At 42.0% G+C, this 19,577-nt stretch overlaps 2 pseudogenes; both read right to left on the bottom strand.

Moving 5' to 3' along the window:
* Window positions 1-13,363: 13,363 nt before the first annotated feature.
* LOC149211152 (eukaryotic translation initiation factor 4E-1 pseudogene) lies at window positions 13,364-14,682 on the bottom strand (annotated as a pseudogene).
* Window positions 14,683-18,122: 3,440 nt separating this feature from the next.
* LOC149211151 (eukaryotic translation initiation factor 4E-1 pseudogene) lies at window positions 18,123-19,297 on the bottom strand (annotated as a pseudogene).
* Window positions 19,298-19,577: the final 280 nt, after the last annotated feature.

The raw sequence follows: 19,577 nt of genomic DNA, 5'->3' as shown, positions 1-19,577 counted from the left end.
CTTGGTCTAGCTTTTGGTTGAGCAAATCCTTCATGAAATTGTGTAATTTTGGAGGGGAACCAACCTTCCCTCCAAAAATTGTGCAAATCTGAGTGAAAGCGTGTCGGGCTCAGAAATTGTGCAATCCTATCATATAGTCTTCCCAATGAAAACTGTGCAATTTGGCCCAACAGGACAAATCAACCAATAAATTGTGCAATTCTGGGAAACAGTTAGTTGCTCCTCCCAGAAATTGTGTAATCCCTCTAGACAGCCAGCCTAGCTTCATCCCAGAAATTGTGCAAAATTTACCCTCAGTCAAGTAGGCTGTTGCATGTGCCCTTAGGTTGATCGGTTCCACCTGGGACCCAGAAAACTTGACTTGCATGCATTGGTTGATTTTTCTGAAAATAGCAAAAAGTAGCATGCAAAAAGAATCCCTATATTTTAGGGATCTATTTTTAGCAGTTGGAGGTTACATGCAAAGATTGTTTCAGAAACTTTCCTCCAAGTGTCGCCTTTTCCGAGATTTGTGGCATGCACGTCCTGAGCCTCAAACTTATCTATTCAACACTTCAGAGATCATTCTTGACATCGATCATGGAACTCTTACATCCCATAGCTCATTTAGGAGTCTTTCGACACATCCAGCTCAACTATTTCCGGGTAAGTCCGCTTAACTTGTCTTTTGCAGCATTTCTGTCACTTTTTGTGTTTTGGCTTGTGTGAGTGTTGTCTTCTTGATTTCTACAAATTCTTTCTGTCATTTGCACGCATATTATCTTGTACAAGCACCGTTTCTGTTTTCGTTAGCATCTCACTACTGTCACATGCATGACACTGTTTTGCACGAACAGTCGCTGATTTGGTGACTCGTCTCACACACATGCATGTTGTTCTACTTTATTAATATTGCATTGACTATTTGCATGCATGATCATTCACCTTTGCTTACACTCAATATCGCCATGCATTCACATCTTCATTTTCTTTCAGTTCTCGTCGGCGGGTCTGGGTAACCTTGGCCTGGACACTGCCTCAGCATGACAACATTGTGCAATTCTGAGAGGGAAGGCTCTTCCTTCCTCCCAAAAAATGCGCAATTCTATCTAGTGACTCCCCACTAGTCTTGTCTTGCGCAATTATGAGAGGTAGTGACTTCTCGCCCAGAAAATTGCGCATTGCAATCCATGGGCCTCGAGCACTTTCCAACTGAAATGCGCAATCTCAGCACCTAACAAGCCATTCTGGATTGTTCATTGCACAATTCCAGCAGCCAACCAACCTCCAAATAGTCTGGAAAGCCTTTTGCATAGTTCTGATAGTCAGTCTCCCTGCCTATTAGTAAAAATTGTGCAATCCTTGCCAGTCAATCGCTAGGTATGTAGCATGTCATCCCTCAAGTTTTCTTTGGTTTTAACTGACAGATTTCTTGCCATGCATGTTGCCATGTCTCCAAATATAGCAAGTGTTCATCTCTCTCTCAGCAGTTCAGGATCAATGGCCTCCAACACAGCAGGGTCAAAGGACACCGACGGAAGTGCAACTGGAGCAGTAGCTGAGAGAGTGTGTACGAGTTTGCTGATCTAGGAAGACACCAAACTGATCGTAGACAAAGACACCAAGCTGAAATGGCAAGAGGTCAATGATGCATTCTCAGGCAGATTTGGGGAAGATCTCGAAGACCGCCAAGTATATGTGAACATTCATAAGTCCGACTTGTACCGAATTGCATGCAGGTATCCTGCATTCCCATGCGTAGACATGATACATTGGATCACCTCAAACACTAATCCTGACACGATGACATTGAGCAGTGTCAGCAGGATGAAGATTGCTACCTTCATGGAATAGGATTATTAGCAGATGTATCATTTTTCGAAGCCAGTGATCACCATGGAGACACCCTTCAACCTACCCGGCAACAATTCCAACTCCAGGGATATCTTGAAGAACTAGGTAAAGTATCCAGCCAAATTCAGGATGGCACCCAACCAAATTTACAAGACGAAGATACTGCGGAAGGAATATCAATACTTGGTCATATTTTCATGTCACTTGTATGACCAAGAGAGCACGGAGACCTTCCCGCAGAGTTGGGTTATCACGATGGACCAAATGGCCAATGAAGGCAAAGCATGCAACTGGTCCGACATGCTGGCTCACAGGTTGAAGGAACAGGTAACAGGAGCTCAACAGCTACCCAAAGGCCAGCAAGAAGAAATCTACATGTCTACTTACATCTTGGATGCAATCTGTGTCCGTCAGCAATTCCTGGGCATGAAGTGGGCATGGAGATTGGTGGAAACCTCTATCAATACTTATTGTAAATTGTTTCCAAATGTAGCTTCAGAAGATTTATCACATATCTATCAGATCATTTTGTCACCCTGGTGTACAAGATGATATTTGAGCAGGATCCACCTTGCATGTCGAAGGAAGCAATGGAGTCACTGATTGATATTGCGGATTGGTATGCCTCATCATCCGACACCTTCATACAAATGTACAACGCGGAGAAGCCTCCGCATGTTTTGCTGAAGTTTTCCATGGACAAGCTCGTCATGCAAGAAGTATTATACCACATCTCGGCAGGACTGCGAAATAGGCTGCACTGGAAGAATAAGGCGCCTTGGCCCACTCTTCTGTTGTGGATCGTGTTGTATGAGATACGGAACCTCAAACATGCAGATGTCGAAACAGAGGAGATTAAGAAATATCCTTTCGACATCCAAAGCTTTAATCCGTATGACCCACATTGTTTAGTGAAGGATCACTGCACGAGAGCACAGTTTCTATGGATCCACGGGGCATATCATTGGGCGTAGGAAGAGCCATGGATATGTTGTCATAACTTCTCTAAACCCAATGAACCGGTCGACATCGTTGTGGAATGGTTAACGAAGTAGTGTGAAGCAGCATCCAAGAGAGCAGCAACAATAGAGGCAAACATACCAGCACGCAAAAAAGGAAAGAGAAATATTGTTTATAGCACGGAGGCAGAACAAAGATACAAGTTCAGAGTAGACCCACTTGTGCAGAAAGAAGCTTTGGCAATAGAGGTGAAGAGGCAACAACGCCACAAGAGGAACCCACAAAGGTAGAGAGAAAAATGGAGGATGGAGGAAACAGTGAAGGAGTTGCATGAGCTGAAGGAGAAACTCCGGAAGGAACAAGAGTTGCACCAATAGGAGAAGGAACCACAGCAGGTACATGAAGAGAAGGGGGTGCAAAATGTACAGACAGATGAAACTACACCCGTACAGGTAGTAGACTCGTTCGAATAGTTGGCACCAAGCAGACAGGGTGAGCAGTCGCAGGAGTAGGACTTCGCTCAAGAGATTTAACAAGAACTTGAGTAGATAGATATGGATATGGAGCAGAAAGAGTTAGAGAAATACATCTACCTCATGCCTTACCTCCAAGAGGTAGACCCACCAACTTCACCGGATCTAGAAGCAGAGCAAGTCCCAAGTGACCAAGGAGATACTGAGATGCTTAGAGACAATCCGGAAGAAGAGATGCACAACATATCATTTGACGAGTTGTAGCATAGAGTTGTGCAATCTCATAGAGTGTCTACTCTGGATGACAACACATCTCCTACACAGTTTGAGGAACGAGTGATCGTGTCTGACGTGCGCAAGAATCCAGTAGCATTGGCCGATGCTACTAGAGAATATGTCGAAGCTACTAGCTCGATTGTTCACTTCTTAATAGCTAAGAACGATCGAATGGCTAAGGAGTTACAGATGGCCAAGCAAGGAGGAGACCTGGCTATAGCATCCGCTCGAGCAGAGTTGAAGAAGTAAATACTAGATGAAGTATTGTCCCTTGAGACAATCATGTGAGCGTTGTATTCCAAGTTTGGTACCATGCATAAGGCCGTTTTCCATCTCAATGGTTGGTAGCAGCGATATGTTAGGAGAGCACATATCTTGTCAAACGTGCATATTATTGTCAACTACATGCAAACATGGACAATGAGATACAAGGGAGCCCCATTACACTTGCCCAAGATGATGAAACCCAGAGCGATTGAACTGAAGGCACACATCTGGAGTCAGATCCAAAACTATGAAGATCTCTTGCATCTCATCACTAGTTTGCAGGCTTCCAATGCACGGGTATTCAGGAGTGTGGATGTTGTTGTGTGCATGCATGTGATCCCATCTATTGGGACACTCACCGAGGCAAAGACAAAGGCACAAGTCTGACTGGAGCTTGACTCGTACTTTGACGAGTTGATGCACATAGCCACCAGCGCAGACTTGGTGATCAGTGCAGACACCATGCATCAGTATGTTGCTGGTCCGACCACACTCAATACAATGATGCACATGTTATCAGATGAGTTGGATAGAGGAGCCCGTGTAGTGTACCCAGATGCTACAGAGGCAAGAGTTCGTTTCTAGAAATATGTCACCATAGAGTACACAGACACCATCACGGACTACCGAGCTTGGCATCAGTTCGCTACTATCAACCACCATGAGGATGTCGAAGAGCTGGTCTTCCCACAGTTGTCTAAGTCATAGTGATGTCTTGCATGGCTTTCTCAAGCCTATTTTGTCTCATGTGGGTACATGTGCAGATTGTATGTAATGTCTTGTCAAGTGGAAGTTCAAGTGTTGATAGTTGGATGTAACAGTCATAGAGTAGATGAAGAGTCATGCGGGTAGATGAACTATCACAAAAGGGAATGTCAATGGCCACCCCACCCTTTGATATATATAGTCCCTCGTAAATCATTGTAAGGGCTTTTGGTCAACCAAGCTTCCGATAGGAGTATCTTAGAGAAAGCTTGGAGAGTATTATAACGAGCCTTGGCTTCTCCATTGTGTAGAGCTAGTATATCTCTTTGGAGGAGCAGGTGACAATGACTGTAACATTCCGCTATCAAAAATAGTGGTTGGTCATGGTTGTATTGTATGACTAGAACTTTCACTTCTTAATATAATAGAGCCAGCACATTTCATGCATATGTCATATTGTATTTCAGCTATCTTGTTTACTCTAAATGATATATGTATTTGTTTGCTTACGCATGCATGTACAACTTTCCTATATAAGTATGTATGAATCTTACTGAAATGTGCTATTGGTTTAACCATCACTTTGGATTGTTAGCTCACTTTCCTTCCAGTTTGTGATGCATCTTTGCTCATGTGTTCCCTTCTTAACTCTGTGCTTTCACAAGTTTCCAAGGGGCGCACTCACCTCGCCCTCCTTGTGTTAGAACCATTCATACACCTTCCTTGACTTGCTGCATATGTCACACCCTTGTTACCATCAGGGACATCTTACTTGCCTCTACGCGCAAACACAGTCAAGGTGATACCATACGACCCACTGTTGGGAGTCCTACACCAAATGGCTTAAGGTCTAGTTGGGACTTCTTATTGAGGACATTCCCTGACATGTTGGCAGGTCCAGCACTATCAACCTTTATGGAACTAGAAGGAGGGCTAGATGACAAGCTGTGTCCTCTCACCCTATTTTGAAACTTTGCACATCTATCATGGATTCCATCACAATCATCCCTCCATGATGTCTTTCACATGTTGAACCTCTCGACATCACGAGGGATTTTTTTGATCTCTTTTATGAATTCACGTATGATGGTGAAGGCGAAGTGGCCTAGCCTGTGTTCTTGCAAGACTTTATTGCCATGCTTGAATAGGCAGATGAGTGTTTTGATGAAGAGGCCAACCTACTGCTTGCATACACACTTCGTGAATCCCCACAACGGTGGTACTCCAGCCTCCCTCCTAGTAGCATGCACTAACTTGAGTAGTTTTGTGATCTCATTGAATGTACTTTCCATCATTTTGATCCAGAACCTCTTGACCAAAAACTGTTACAACAATAGAAGGCCCTGCATGAATCACCTATGGATTTTTGGCAGTGCTTCTGTGATTTGCAGTTTGAAGCTCTGAAAAGCCAAATGAAATTTCCATATCTTTGGGATAGATTCAAATACTATCTTAACAAATCAGTCCATCCCAAGAAGAAGTTCGAGCCCAAGCCCCGCTCGGCATACTTCGGTGATGGAGCTGCACAATCACAGATGGACACGATCGCTGTCACAAGTGACTGTTTGTCATCCCCTCATCAAATAGCTCCACCATCGTAGAGTGATGTGGTAGAGCATGCACACACATGTGTTCAACAGACATATCTTCCCGAAATCACTCCTTCCGATTTTTGCACAAACTTGATTGTGAATCCAATGAGTTCTCACATGCTTTTTGTACCTCAACCTCCATCTTTGTACTTGGATGATCCTCCAGATTGCACTGTCTTGTGTTCTTTCATTCCAGACTCTACACTTGTTGTGAACAAGGATCAATCTATCAATGGAGTTGGTGTTGCAAAACCAACATGCGTTGTCATTCATGAAGAGTATGACTGGGATCTTGAGCATTAACACTCGATGAAGGAGGACTTCCTTCTGTCCGAGCCTCCTCTGTGTTTTCCTGACATATTTGGTGATTCTGTGATCCATGATTTCACATGTGTATCTCCATCTACAGATGCACCCATTATTGATCATTGACAAAACACACCGGATGTCATTCCATCATCTGACAATGGAGAGGATAAATTATTCATTGAAAATCCACATGACTTTTCATCTTCTTTTTCCAGAAATACAAAGGGTGAACTTTTCCGCTTCTCATATACCACTCTGTTTGATTCATCAGATCATGAGGATGCCGATGAAATCATTGATTTTGCTAATCATAACGGTCATGATCTATTTACTTCCGTATTCGATCACGATGATGATTCTATCACAGTTGATTTTTCAAAGCCACCTGTTTATGATGATCTATATGTCGACAAAGTCAAAAATCCACAGAGTGTTGACGAAGTTCAGCTCGAGTTGATGGTTATGTCAGGCCCTCGCTATGCTGAGGTTGGTTTCACTTCTGATTAGGAAATTGTTGAAACACCCAAGGCTCCTCATCACTCATCTGTATGCATTGAAGATCAATCTCGCACATAGAACATGCTTCATCCACTCGAACTACACGATCCCATCGCTCATGCATTGGAGGAATATTACATAGCAAGCACACGTGCACGACATATGTTGTATTTGTTTCTTTCATTTGCTTACATGTCACAGTCAAGAGTGTTTGTATGCGTAACATCTACACGCAGTGTCAGAGAACACCATGGTAATTCCACGGACCACATGTCATGCACTTGCACTCACTTATGTTCTATGGATGCATTTAAACCCGAAGTGTGTTTGTCTTCATTGTTATATCCTTATTGTTTGCTGTTTCGCATAACTGTGTTGTTCACGAACCATGCCTTCACCAACATGGGTCGACCAATGCACTGATGGCTGCATTGGAAATAGTATCACTTAACGTGAGTAGAACCATGCACCGTTAGCTTAGGAGTAGGAGTAGTGTTTTCTTTTGGTTTGTTTGCTTGCATGAATGTTTGCTTACTCGCTTTGCTTATGCATTTACTTCTGCTTTTTTCTTCTTCTTTTTTATGGTTTGTTTTCTTGTTTACATCCGTAGATTAGTTTCACATGAGACTGTGCACGAATCTTGAAACAAGCTGGGTAAAGTACAAGAGAACTTGTGTAGTTATCAATATGTGTTATCTGTTATCTTGCCTCTGTATGAAGAACTTGTTATCTTCAGTCCATGATAAGTCGATGGAAAATACGTACTGTTCAAAGTGAGCCTTGGTGAAAACACAACACTTTCTCACTAACTAGTGCCACCTACTCTAGTCGGTTGCTTTTGGGTTAATCCTTGTCAGCCCAGTCAAGTAGAGTAAGGTGAGGAGGAAAAACTTAACAAGCACGTAAAGGTATATATAAACTATCAACTACTTCTCTGAAGGAACAACATCTTCTGCTCTCAATAAATTAGGATCCCTCTTCTGCCTCTAAAATGAATAAGTGCTATGCACAATTATGACAATGAAAAATGAATAAATGAAAATGTGAAAAAATTTCGAAAAAATGAAAAATGAATAAGACAAGAGAATATAAAGTATTCCTACACAGAGAGGTGATGCAAGTAACTCCGATGGGGTACTAACTAGGTTTGCTGGCAACGGAGTGATGCTTGTGTTCCTGCGTGTCTCTGCCGGGGTATTGTCTAGGCCTGGTGGAAATGGAGCAACACCAAAGATGAAACTAAAACTCTAATGACCATATGGCTTGTGCACCAATATACCCCTCATCCCCAAACGAAACAACTATTTTGACTTGGCTTGGAATGCGTGTCGACCAACCAAGGGCTTGGAAGATGCTACATCTTACAATCAAGAAAGTGTGGAAACCAAGATGAACATAGAACTAAACAATACTTCCATAGGTGTTAGACTTGCTTTTCACGAACAAGGTCCATTCAGAGAGCTGGAGTTCCACCAGTGTGTCGCCAAGTGTTGTAGAGGCTACAAAACCCCTCCAAAATTTTTCCTTAGCTTTGTTTTGGAGGCTCCCTACTAACCATCCTCAACAACATGTCTTGCACTGTTCAAGTACACAAGCTTCATTGGTTTTTTCAGCAGCTAGCCAGCCTGTATGTGATAGCTTGCTTCACTCCCCTCACAGGCTGCTTCACTGGACTTGGTCCAAATGTTGGTTGAGCAAAACCTTCAAGAAATTGCACAATTTTGGAGGGGAACCAACCTTCCCTCCAGAAATTTCATAAATTTGATTGGCAGCCTGTTGGGCTCATAAAATGCGCAATCCTATCAAACAGTCTTCCCAGTGAAAACTGTGCAATCTGGCCTAGTAGGACAGCTGAGCCCAGAAATTGTGCAATTCTGGGTTGCAATCAGCTGCTCCTCCCAGAAATTGCGCAATCCCTCTGGACAACCATCCCAGCTTCATCCCAAAAATTGCGCAAAATTTCCCCTCAGTAAAGCAAGTTGTTGCATGTGCCCTCAGGTTGATCGATTCCACATGGGACTGAGAAAAATTGACATGCATGGATTGGTTGATTTTTCCCGAAATAGCAAAAAGAAACATGCAAAAAGCATCCCTAGATTTTAGGGAGCTATTTTTAGCAGCTGGAGGTTACATGCAAAGATCGTTTCAGAAACTTTCCCCCAAGTGTCGCTTTTTTCCAGATTTGTAGCATGCACGTCATGAGCCTCAAACTTATTTATTCAATGCTTCAAAGCTCATTCTTCACATCAATCTTGGAGCTCTGACATCCCACAACACATCCAGGGGTCTTAGACACATCCAGCTTAGCTATTTCTGGGTAAGTTCCCTTAACTTGTCTTTTGAACCATTTCTGTCTCTTTTTGTGTTTTGGCTTGTGTGAGTGTTGTCTGCTTTATTTCTGTGAATGTTTGCTATCATTTGCATGCATATTAGCTTGTACAAGCACTGTTTTAGTTTTCGTTAGCATCTCACTACTGTCACATGCATGACACTATTTTGCACAAACGGTTGCCGATTCGGCGACTTGTCTCACACACATGCATGTTGTTCTATTTTCTCAATCTTGCATTCACCATTTTCATGCATGACCATTGACCTCTGCTTACACTCAGTATCGCCATGCATTCACATCTTCATTTGTTTTCAGTTGCCCATCGGTAGGTCTGGGCAACCTTGGCCAGGACACTGCCTCACCAAGATAGCATTGCGCAATTCTGAGGGGGAAGGCTCTTCCTTCCTCCCTGAAAATGCCCAATTTTGGTTAGTGACTGCCATCCAATCTTGCCTTGCACAATTCTGAGAGGGAGTGACTGCTAGCCCAAAAAATTGCGCAGTGCAGTCCCTGGGCCTGCAGCACTTGCCAGCTGAAATTGTGCATTGCACAATCTTAGCACCTAGCAGGCCAATTTGGATTGTGAATTACACAATTCTAGTAGCCAGCCAACCTCCCAACAGTCTGGAATTCCTTTTTCATAGTTCCGGCAGTTAGTCTCCTAGCCTCCCAGTAAAAATTGCACAATCCTTGCCAGTCAATCCCCAGGTATGTAGCATGTCATCCCTCAAGTTTGCTTTTTTTTTAACTAACAGATTTCTTGCCTTGCATGTTGCCATGTCTCCAGATATAGTAGGTTTTCATCCGTCTCTCACCAGTTCAGGATCAATGGCCTCCAATAGAGAAGGGTCAAAGGACAGCGACGGAAGCACAACTGGAGCAACAGTTGAGCGAGTGTCTACGAGTTTACTGATCTATGAAGACACCAAGTTGATCATAAACAAAGACATCAAGATCAAATGGAAAGAGGTCAATGATGCATTCTCAGGCTCATTTGGGGAAGATCTCGAAGACCGCCAAGTCTATGTGAACATTCATAAGTCTGGCTTGTACCAGATTGCATGCAGGTATCCTGCATTCCCATGCATGGACATGATACATTGGATCATCTCGTACACTCATCCCGAGACAATGAAATTGAGTAGTGTCAGCAAGACGAGGATTTCTACCTTCAGGGAACATGATTATCAATAGATGTATCACCATGCAAACACCCTTCAGCCTACCCAACAACAATGCCAACTCTAGGGATATCTTGAAGAACTGGCTAAAGGAGCCTTCCAAATTCAGGATGACACCCAACCAGATTTACAAGACGAAGATATTGCGGAAGGCGTATCAATACTTGGTCATATTTGCATGTCACTTGTATGGACAAGAGAGCACGGAGACCTTGCCGCAAAGTTGGGTGATCGTGTTAGACCAACTAGCCAATGAAGGCAAAGCATGCAACTGGTCCGACATGCTGGCCCACAGGCTGAAGGAACAGGTAGCAGGAGCTCGGCAGCCGCCTAGAGGTCAGTAAGCAAAACTCTACATGTCCGGTTACATCTTGGATGGAATCTGTGCCCATCAATAGTTCCTGGGAATGAAGTGTGCATGGACATTAGTGGAAACCTATGTCAATACTTATTATAAATTGTTTTCCAAATGCAACTTCAGAGGAGTTATCACACAACTGTCAAATCATTTTGTCACCCCGGTGTAGAAGATATCTGAGTAGGATCCACCTTGCATGTTGAAGGCAACAATGGAGGCACTGATCAATATTTCGGATTGGTATGCCTCATTGTCTGACACCTTCATACGGATGTACAACACGGAGAAGTCTCTACATGTTTTGCCAAATTTTTTTCAATGGAAAAGCTCGTCATGCAAGAAATACCATACCACATCTCAACAGGACTGTCAGCTAGGCTACACCGGAAGAAGAAGGCACCTAGGCCCACTCTTTTGTTGCGGATTAGGTTGTACGAGATACAGAACATCAAACATGCAGATGTAGAAACAGAGGAGATCAACAAATATCCTTTCGACATTTGAAGCTTTAATCCATATGACCCGCATTGTTTAGTGAAGGATCACTGCACAAGAGTATAGTTTCTATGGATCCACGGGGTGTATCATTGGGCAGAGGAAGACCCATGGAGATATTGTTATAGCTTCTCCAGGCCCAATGAACCGGTCAGCATCGTTGTGGAATGGTTAATGAAGCAGCGTGAAGCAGCATCCATGAGAGCACCAATAGTAACAACAACAGAGGTAAACATACTGGCCTATGACAAAGGCAAGAGAAAGATTGTTGATAGTGCAGAGGCAGAACAAAGCTACAAGTTCAGAGAAAACCCACTTGTGCAAAAAGAAGCTTTGGCAATAGAGACAAAGAGGCAACAATGTGACAAGAGGAATGCGCAAAGGCAGAGAGAAAAACGGAGGATGGAGGAAACAGTGAAGGAGTTACATGAGCTAGAGGAGAAACTCTGGAAGGAACAACAGCTGTGCCAACAGGAGAAGGAAGCGCAGTAGGGACATGAAGAGAAGGGGGTGCAGCATGTACAGACAGATGAAACTACACCCGTATAGGTAGTAGACTCATCCGAACAGTTGGCACCAAGCAGACAGGGTGAGTAGTCGCAGGAGTAGTACTTCGCTCGAGAGATTGAACAAGCACTTTAGTAGATGGATATGGATACCGAGAAGAAAGAGTTAGATAAATACATTTCCCTCATGCCTTACCACCAAGAGTTCGACCCACCTGTTATCACAAAATCATGTACTGATGGCTGCTAATCAGTTAGACTCTATGTAACTATTTCAGACCAGACTCTTGACTAAGGATTAGCCTCCCTAGCCTGAGAGGGCTCTCTCAAACAAACTTTTGATTATGATTAACACTAAGAGGGCTAACTCTTGAAATGAAAACTTAATAAACATGCTGGTTGGACAGACAACATAAGATTTCTTCCATTGGGCTCATGGAGTCAAACACCATTTCAGTAAACCATAAAACTACTCATTCATGGAAGTCAGGGCATGTAATGTTTAAACACTCGAAACATTTCTCAAATGAACCTCAACTCATAAATACACACAGGAAGTCTGAGCAGCTAGGTGAATTCAGAGTGATTGTGTATCTATAAAGCTGTAAAACATAAAGGATAAAACAAAGCCACATACATTTTGAGCATCTGAACAAAGTATGAATCCTGAGAAGAAAAAGTAGTCTTTTATATCACTGTAACAAGTCTTTACATAAGCCAATATAAACTCTGTTTCTTCAAAAACATCCAACCTCAATTACATCGATCATTCTCCTCTATATAGACACATACTTCTAACTGCTTAGAGCTTCCACCTCCAGCATGAGGGGAGCTCGATGATTGCCATTAATTACCCCTATCCGCTATTGAACTAATCTATTAAATACAATCAGCACTAACTGAAGTTCTAAAAAGTTCTAATTTAATTATAACTCTAATTCTATCTCCTTCGTTGAAGATTCCTCCTTGCAGCTTTGACACCTGGCTTTCTCTTCGTTCAGCTGAGATGGCATGAGATGGCATAAGATGGGCAATTAATGTCCCACGCTAGCTTTGAATACCGAAGGCTTTGATCTGTTCTGTATTGGCTGAGCATATCCCTAAATTTTCGGTTCTGGTCCCCCATCACCGAGTATGCAGCAGTGGGTACTTTAAGTCTTTTATAACCCAAGGAAATAGGGCAACACCATGCTCCTGATATGCTGGCCACCCCTTTCCATGTATGAAGACAACACCTTTCGAAAAGATTTGCTGACTTGTCAATCATAATTGATTAGCTCAACTGAAACATGCAGCTACAGCAGTTTCGTAGCGTGCTACGAAACTGCTGTGTAATTTCATCATACACAGCCTCATCACTTCTCTGCATTCTTGCTATCTTCTCCTTGCAGTTGATGGACTTACAACAGATAAATGACGAATAACAGCTGCTCCTAACAACACTGAAGTCACCACTGTATAGCTAATGCCATGATCAAGATACCAATAATGTACTCTAAAGCATATTAAGAAAACTCTGTATATTTCAGCCACAAACAAGACAACAATTCGACTTTTGAGAAGCTCAAAGCCAAATAATCATGCTTCAATACCAACTTCAATACCATCCACATAAGCAACCTTATAAGACCTCCGGACATACTCATCTACCTCTAGGCCTGCTCCATGAAAAACTAATCCATAGCATGTGTGTCTCTGTCCATTTTCAAGAGTCCTTCATCAAAAGTCTTTAGATGTTTGATGTGTACATTTGTACCATCTTTGCTATAAACTTCAGGAAAGGACCTGCCGAAGCATGTTATAGACAAGGCAGTAGAAGCTGTGAAGCTGGATTTAGTTGCATAAAATAATGCAACAGATAAAAGGTCTTTGATTACCAACATGGCATCCTTCAAATCACTGATATTATATTTATCTGCAGAGCCAACCTGAGTGTGTAAAAACTCATTAGGAGTAAGAGATCCATATAAATATAGCTCACAACAGCCTAGGTATTAAGTCTTCCTCCAGTTCAGGGTTTAGTGCCCATTGCATGTAAGAATAATCGCCCAGGAAGAGGTAAAAGGCCTTCAATTTCGAATGTATATCCAATCCCTGTATTTCAGTAAACAGAGTATTTGAGAGAAAACCCTTGCATTTCCAATGTTCATCTGTGCAGCTTTATTTGCAGCATTCTTGGTCCACATGGCAATCTTATCTTGTCGAGCACGCACATTGACCAAGTGTGCAGCCAGAAAGTATCGACAACAGGCTTTCCTTTCAAGGTGGTAACAGTCCACTTCCCTCCATTTGCACATTTAGGGTCTTCCCATTTTGGCTCAATTCCAGCTTTGAAGCAATGAAAATCTGAACCAGCCATCAACTTACTCGGCTGAATTATATTGTTAAAAACACACCAGAAGTCCTCGACTGTATTGAAGGTGTAAACAGGTCGCAAGGAACTACCCCAGGTGGCCCGCTTAGACTTCCCATTTGGATTATCAAACCAGAAAGTCCATGAATGCTCGAGTGGGTGTGTATTTGCAGGTTCTATAGGCCTTTCAATAGCCTCTACTGACTCCACAATTTCCCCTTCTTCCGCTTCTCCGCTTTCTTGATGTAACTTTGATGGATCACCAGTCTCCGCTTCCCCCATTCTTCTTCTGCTGCGATCACAACGAACAAAGAAATCGAATGCAGTGAAGAAAACTTCCAAACGAAGTGCCGGAAAGAATTCCAACTGATGCACAAAACAGTGATTCAAGCCTGTGAACGCTCTAGAGTCTCGGTTGAGCCCTAGTTTCTTGATCTCTTCTGTGAAGTCTGTTTTCAATTCCAGTTGGATTTTGAAGAATTCGGGTAGCGGACAACACACTGAAAGGATGGCGAGGATAATATGTAGTCTGACAAGTGTAATCGTTGGTGAAAGAGAAGAAGGAAAATTACAAGAGCTTCACGCTGGCTTGTCATTTGGGCGTAAGGTACAGGAGTAGTCGAGGTGAATATACTACTTGCCACATGCCGTGCTGTGTCCAGAGCCGATTCTAATAGTTGATTAACACTCAGCACATGTACATTAGCAATATATCCTCCCTTCTCAACCGCTTTAAGAAACCATGATAATGCTTTCGCATGGTCACGGGGAACCTCCTTCAAACCAAAGTAGTAGAATACACCAAGTTTATACATTGCCACTGCATTCCCTTTCTGGGCCTTTGCATCACTCTGCTCATCATCAAAATTTAGTATATGAACCTTCTGCTGAAGACTCGAGCAAATCCCCAATTTCGTAGCGCGCTACGAAACCGCCTAAACATGTAGCGCTGCGAAACTGCTAAAAGAATCTATGCGCTGCAGGAACAGTTTGTCCTTAAGCTAGTCTGAGCAATTTTGACAACAAAATTTTCAATGATAACAGTGGCTCCACTTGGGATAGTGTGCTCCTGCAGTACACTAAGAACATGCAGATCCAGTGCCTTATCCATTTATGACAGACAGAAATTTGCTTGACAAGCATCCCTTTCCAGCTCCTTGGGCCTTCACCTCGGGCTTTAGCTGGATGATCACTGTAGGAGAAAGAAAACTACATCTACTAAAAAAAAACAAATGCTCAGTTAACCTTGAGCTTATTTATCTTTTCCTACCTACCTACCCTAACAGCTTCAAACTTCTTTCAGCTCAATCAATGTGAAATTTCCAATGTAGCCAATCATTTATCTTATCTGACATTTGAGTCCTTTGGCTGTGCTTGAAACAAAAATAAACCAGATACTGAAGTAACCGAGGCAGCATGAGGTGTGACTGTTCTTCAACATGAAAATATAACTGGAAGCCGCCTGAACAGTACATCTTTTCCATGTATTCAGCTATAGGGTCAAAAAACACATGGTTAGTTTGCTGATTCTCAAAACTTTCTGTATCTTTAGACAACTTATCTTCAGCCACACCAAATTTATTTGATATACTATCCAACTGCCTTTCTGAATGATGCTCACAAACAATGTAATTTTCCTCACTATTATGATTATTATTTGAAGTAAGCTGCTGCAAGGAATTACAAAATTGAGCAAGCTTTTCCTCTGCCTGAGGGTCATAAAAACTATCTTCCAGTACTTCTTCTTGCTGTTTGCAATCAATTTCATCTTCATCATGGTCTGAAGCCTGACAAATCTGCTGTATCTCTACATCAATATCAAAGGATGAAACATGGGTTTCACAAATAAACCCCTGCTGATCTTCATGCTGTGTTTCATGGGATGTTATATCTTCTCCTTGGTGCTGGAATGCATTGTTATGAAGAGCCTCTAAAATTTCTTCATCCGTGAATTCATCATCATCATAACCATCCTCTAAATACTTAATAAGACTTAAAGAATGTCTACAGCAATCTTTAAGCATCAATAAGGAAGGATAACCTTCTTTATACATTTCACAGAATTCATCATGAAAACTAGCAAGCGAATATATTGAACCATTTTCCAGACTTTTATACCAAGACCATGCTTTTCCTTCTAAAGTGGTCATAAACATTTTCATGAGACAATCTTCAGGGAAATGAACCTTAAGACTGCGTACATGCATATGGAATTTAACCAAATGGAGAGCAGCATTATCCTTCTTTTCATCTTTGAATATTGGAAGATCATCTAACCAATCAACCTTTGGCATAGGATTTGGAAAACCAGGGATATGAGACCGATCCATAGGAGCATACCTGGCATTCATTCTTGGCATAGGATTTGGAAAACCAGGGATATGAGACCGATCCATAGGAGCATACCTGGCATTCATTCTTGCAGTAGAATCCATCTTGAAACTTCATCAAGCTACTGATCTTTTGGCAGTGGAGTCACCTTCTAATTTGTTATTTGATGTGTGGAGTCGCCAAGGTAGTTTTGCAGCCTCAAAAAGATGTTTGAGCTCCTGCTACCTTCAGAAGTTCAACCATTGATTTCGGGAATGAATAATCTTCAGGCTCTCGGCAGACGCACCAAAATGTTATCACAAAATCATGTACTGATGGCTGCTAATCAGTTAGACTCTATGTAACTATTTCAGACCAGACCCTTGACTAAGGATTAGCCTCCCTAGCCTGAGAGGGCTCTCTCAAACAAACTATTGATTATGATTAACACTAAGAGGGCTAACTCTTGAAATGAAAACTTAATAAACATGTTGGTTGGACAGACAACATAAGATTTCTTCCATTGGGCTCATGGAGTCAAACACCATTTCAGTAAACCATAAAACTACTCATTCATGGAAGTCAGGGCATGTAATGTTTAAACACTCGAAACATTTCTCAAATGAACCTCAACTCATAAATACACACAGGAAGTCTGAGCAGCTAGGTGAATTCAGAGTGATTGTGTATCTATAAAGCTGTAAAACATAAAGGATAAAACAAAGCCACATACATTTTGAGCATCTGAACAAAGTATGAATCCTGAGAAGAAAAAGTAGTCTTTTATATCACTGTAACAAGTCTTTACATAAGCCAATATAAACTCTGTTTCTTCAAAAACATCCAACCTCAATTACATCGATCATTCTCCTCTATATAGACACATACTTCTAACTGCTTAGAGCTTCCACCTCCAGCATGAGGGGAGCTCGATGATTGCCATTAATTACCCCTATCCGCTATTGAACTAATCTATTAAATACAATCAGCACTAACTGAAGTTCTAAAAAGTTCTAATTTAATTATAACTCTAATTCTATCTCCTTCGTTGAAGATTCCTCCTTGCAGCTTTGACACCTGGCTTTCTCTTCATTCAGCTGAGATGGCATGAGATGGCATAAGATGGGCAATTAATGTCCCATGCTAGCTTTGAATACCGAAGGCTTTGATCTGTTCTGTATTGGCTGAGCATATCCCTAACTTTTCGGTTCTGGTCCCCCATCACCGAGTATGCAGCAGTGGGTACTTTAAGTCTTTTATAACCCAAGGAAATAGGACAACACCATGCTCCTGATATGCTGGCCACCCCTTTCCATGTATGAAGACAACACCTTTCGAAAAGATTTGCTGACTTGTCAATCATAATTGATTAGCTCAACTGAAACATGCAGCTACAGCAGTTTCGTAGCGCGCTACGAAACTGCTGTGTAATTTCATCATACACAGCCTCATCACTTCTCTGCATTCTTGTTATCTTCTCCTTGCAGTTGATGGACTTACAACAGATAAATGACGAATAACAGCTGCTCCTAACAACACTGAAGTCACAACTGTATAGCTAATGCCATGATCAAGATACTAATAATGTACTCTAAAGCATATTAAGAAAACTCTGTATATTTCAGCCACAAACAAGACAGCAATTCGACTTTTGAGAAGCTCAAAGCCAAATAATCATGCTTCAATATCAACTTCAATACCATCCACATAAGCAACCTTATAAGACCTTCGGACATACTCATCTACCTCTAGGCCTGCTCCATGAAAAACTAATCCATAGCATGTGTGTCTCTGTCCATTTTCAAGAGTCCTTCATCAAAAGTCATTAGATGTTTGATGTGTACATTTGTACCATCTTTGCTATAAACTTCAGGAAAGGACCTGCCGAAGCATGTTATAGACAAGACAGTAGAAGCTGTGAAGCTGGATTTAGTTGCATAAAATAATGCAACAGATAAAAGGTCTTTGATTACCAACATGGCATCCTTCAAATCACTTATATTATATTTATCTGCAGAGCCAACCTGAGTGTGTAAAAACTCATTAGGAGTAAGAGATCCATATAAATATAGCTCACAACAGCCTAGGTATTAAGTCTTCCTCCAGTTCAGGGTTTAGTGCCCATTGCATGTAAGAATAATCGCCCAGGAAGAGGTAAAAGGCCTTCAATTTCGAATGTATATCCAATCCCTGTATTTCAGTAAACAGAGTATTTCAGAGAAAACCCTTGCATTTCCAATGTTCATCTGTGCAGCTTTATTTGCAGCATTCTTGGTCCACATGGCAATCTTATCTTGTCGAGCACGCACATTGACCAAGTGTGCAGCCAGAAAGTATTGACAACAGGCTTTCCTTTCAAGGTGGTAACAGTCCACTTCCCTCCATTTGCACATTTAGGGTCTTCCCATTTTGGCTCAATTCCAGCTTTGAAGCAATGAAAGTCTGAACCAGCCATCAACTTACTCAGCTGAATTATATTGTTAAAAACACACTAGAAGTCCTCGACTGTATTGAAGGTGTAAACAGGTCGCAAGGAACTACCCCAGGTGACCCGCTTAGACTTCCCATTTGGATTATCAAACCAGAAAGTCCATGAATGCTCGAGTGGGTGTGTATTTGCAGGTTCTATAGGCCTTTCAATAGCCTCTACTGACTCCACAATTTCCCCTTCTTCCGCTTCTCCGCTTTCTTGATGTAACTTTGATGGATCACCAGTCTCCGCTTCCCCCATTCTTCTTCTGCTGCGATCACAACGAACAAAGAAATCGAATGCAGTGAAGAAAACTTCCAAACGAAGTGCCGGAAAGAATTCCAACTAATGCACAAAACAATGATTCAAGCCTGTGAACGCTCTAGAGTCTCGGTTGAGCCCTAGTTTCTTGATCTCTTCTGTGAAGTCTGTTTTCAATTCCAGTTGGATTTTGAAGAATTCAGGTAGCGGACAACACACTGAAAGGATGGCGAGGATAATATGTAGTCTGACAAGTGTAATCGTTGGTAAAAGAGAAGAAGGAAAATTACAAGAGCTTCACGCTGGCTTGTCATTTGGGCGTAAGGTACAGGAGTAGTCGAGGTGAATATACTACTTGCCACATGCCGTGCTGTGTCCAGAGCCGATTCTAATAGTTG

The sequence above is a fragment of the Pinus tabuliformis genome, chromosome 1_2, assembly GCF_031772625.1.
Source record: "Pinus tabuliformis cultivar Carrire ecotype Pingquan chromosome 1_2, CPIR1, whole genome shotgun sequence".
Taxonomy (NCBI): domain Eukaryota; kingdom Viridiplantae; phylum Streptophyta; class Pinopsida; order Pinales; family Pinaceae; genus Pinus; species Pinus tabuliformis.
This window is presented reverse-complemented; position numbering and strand designations above follow the sequence as displayed.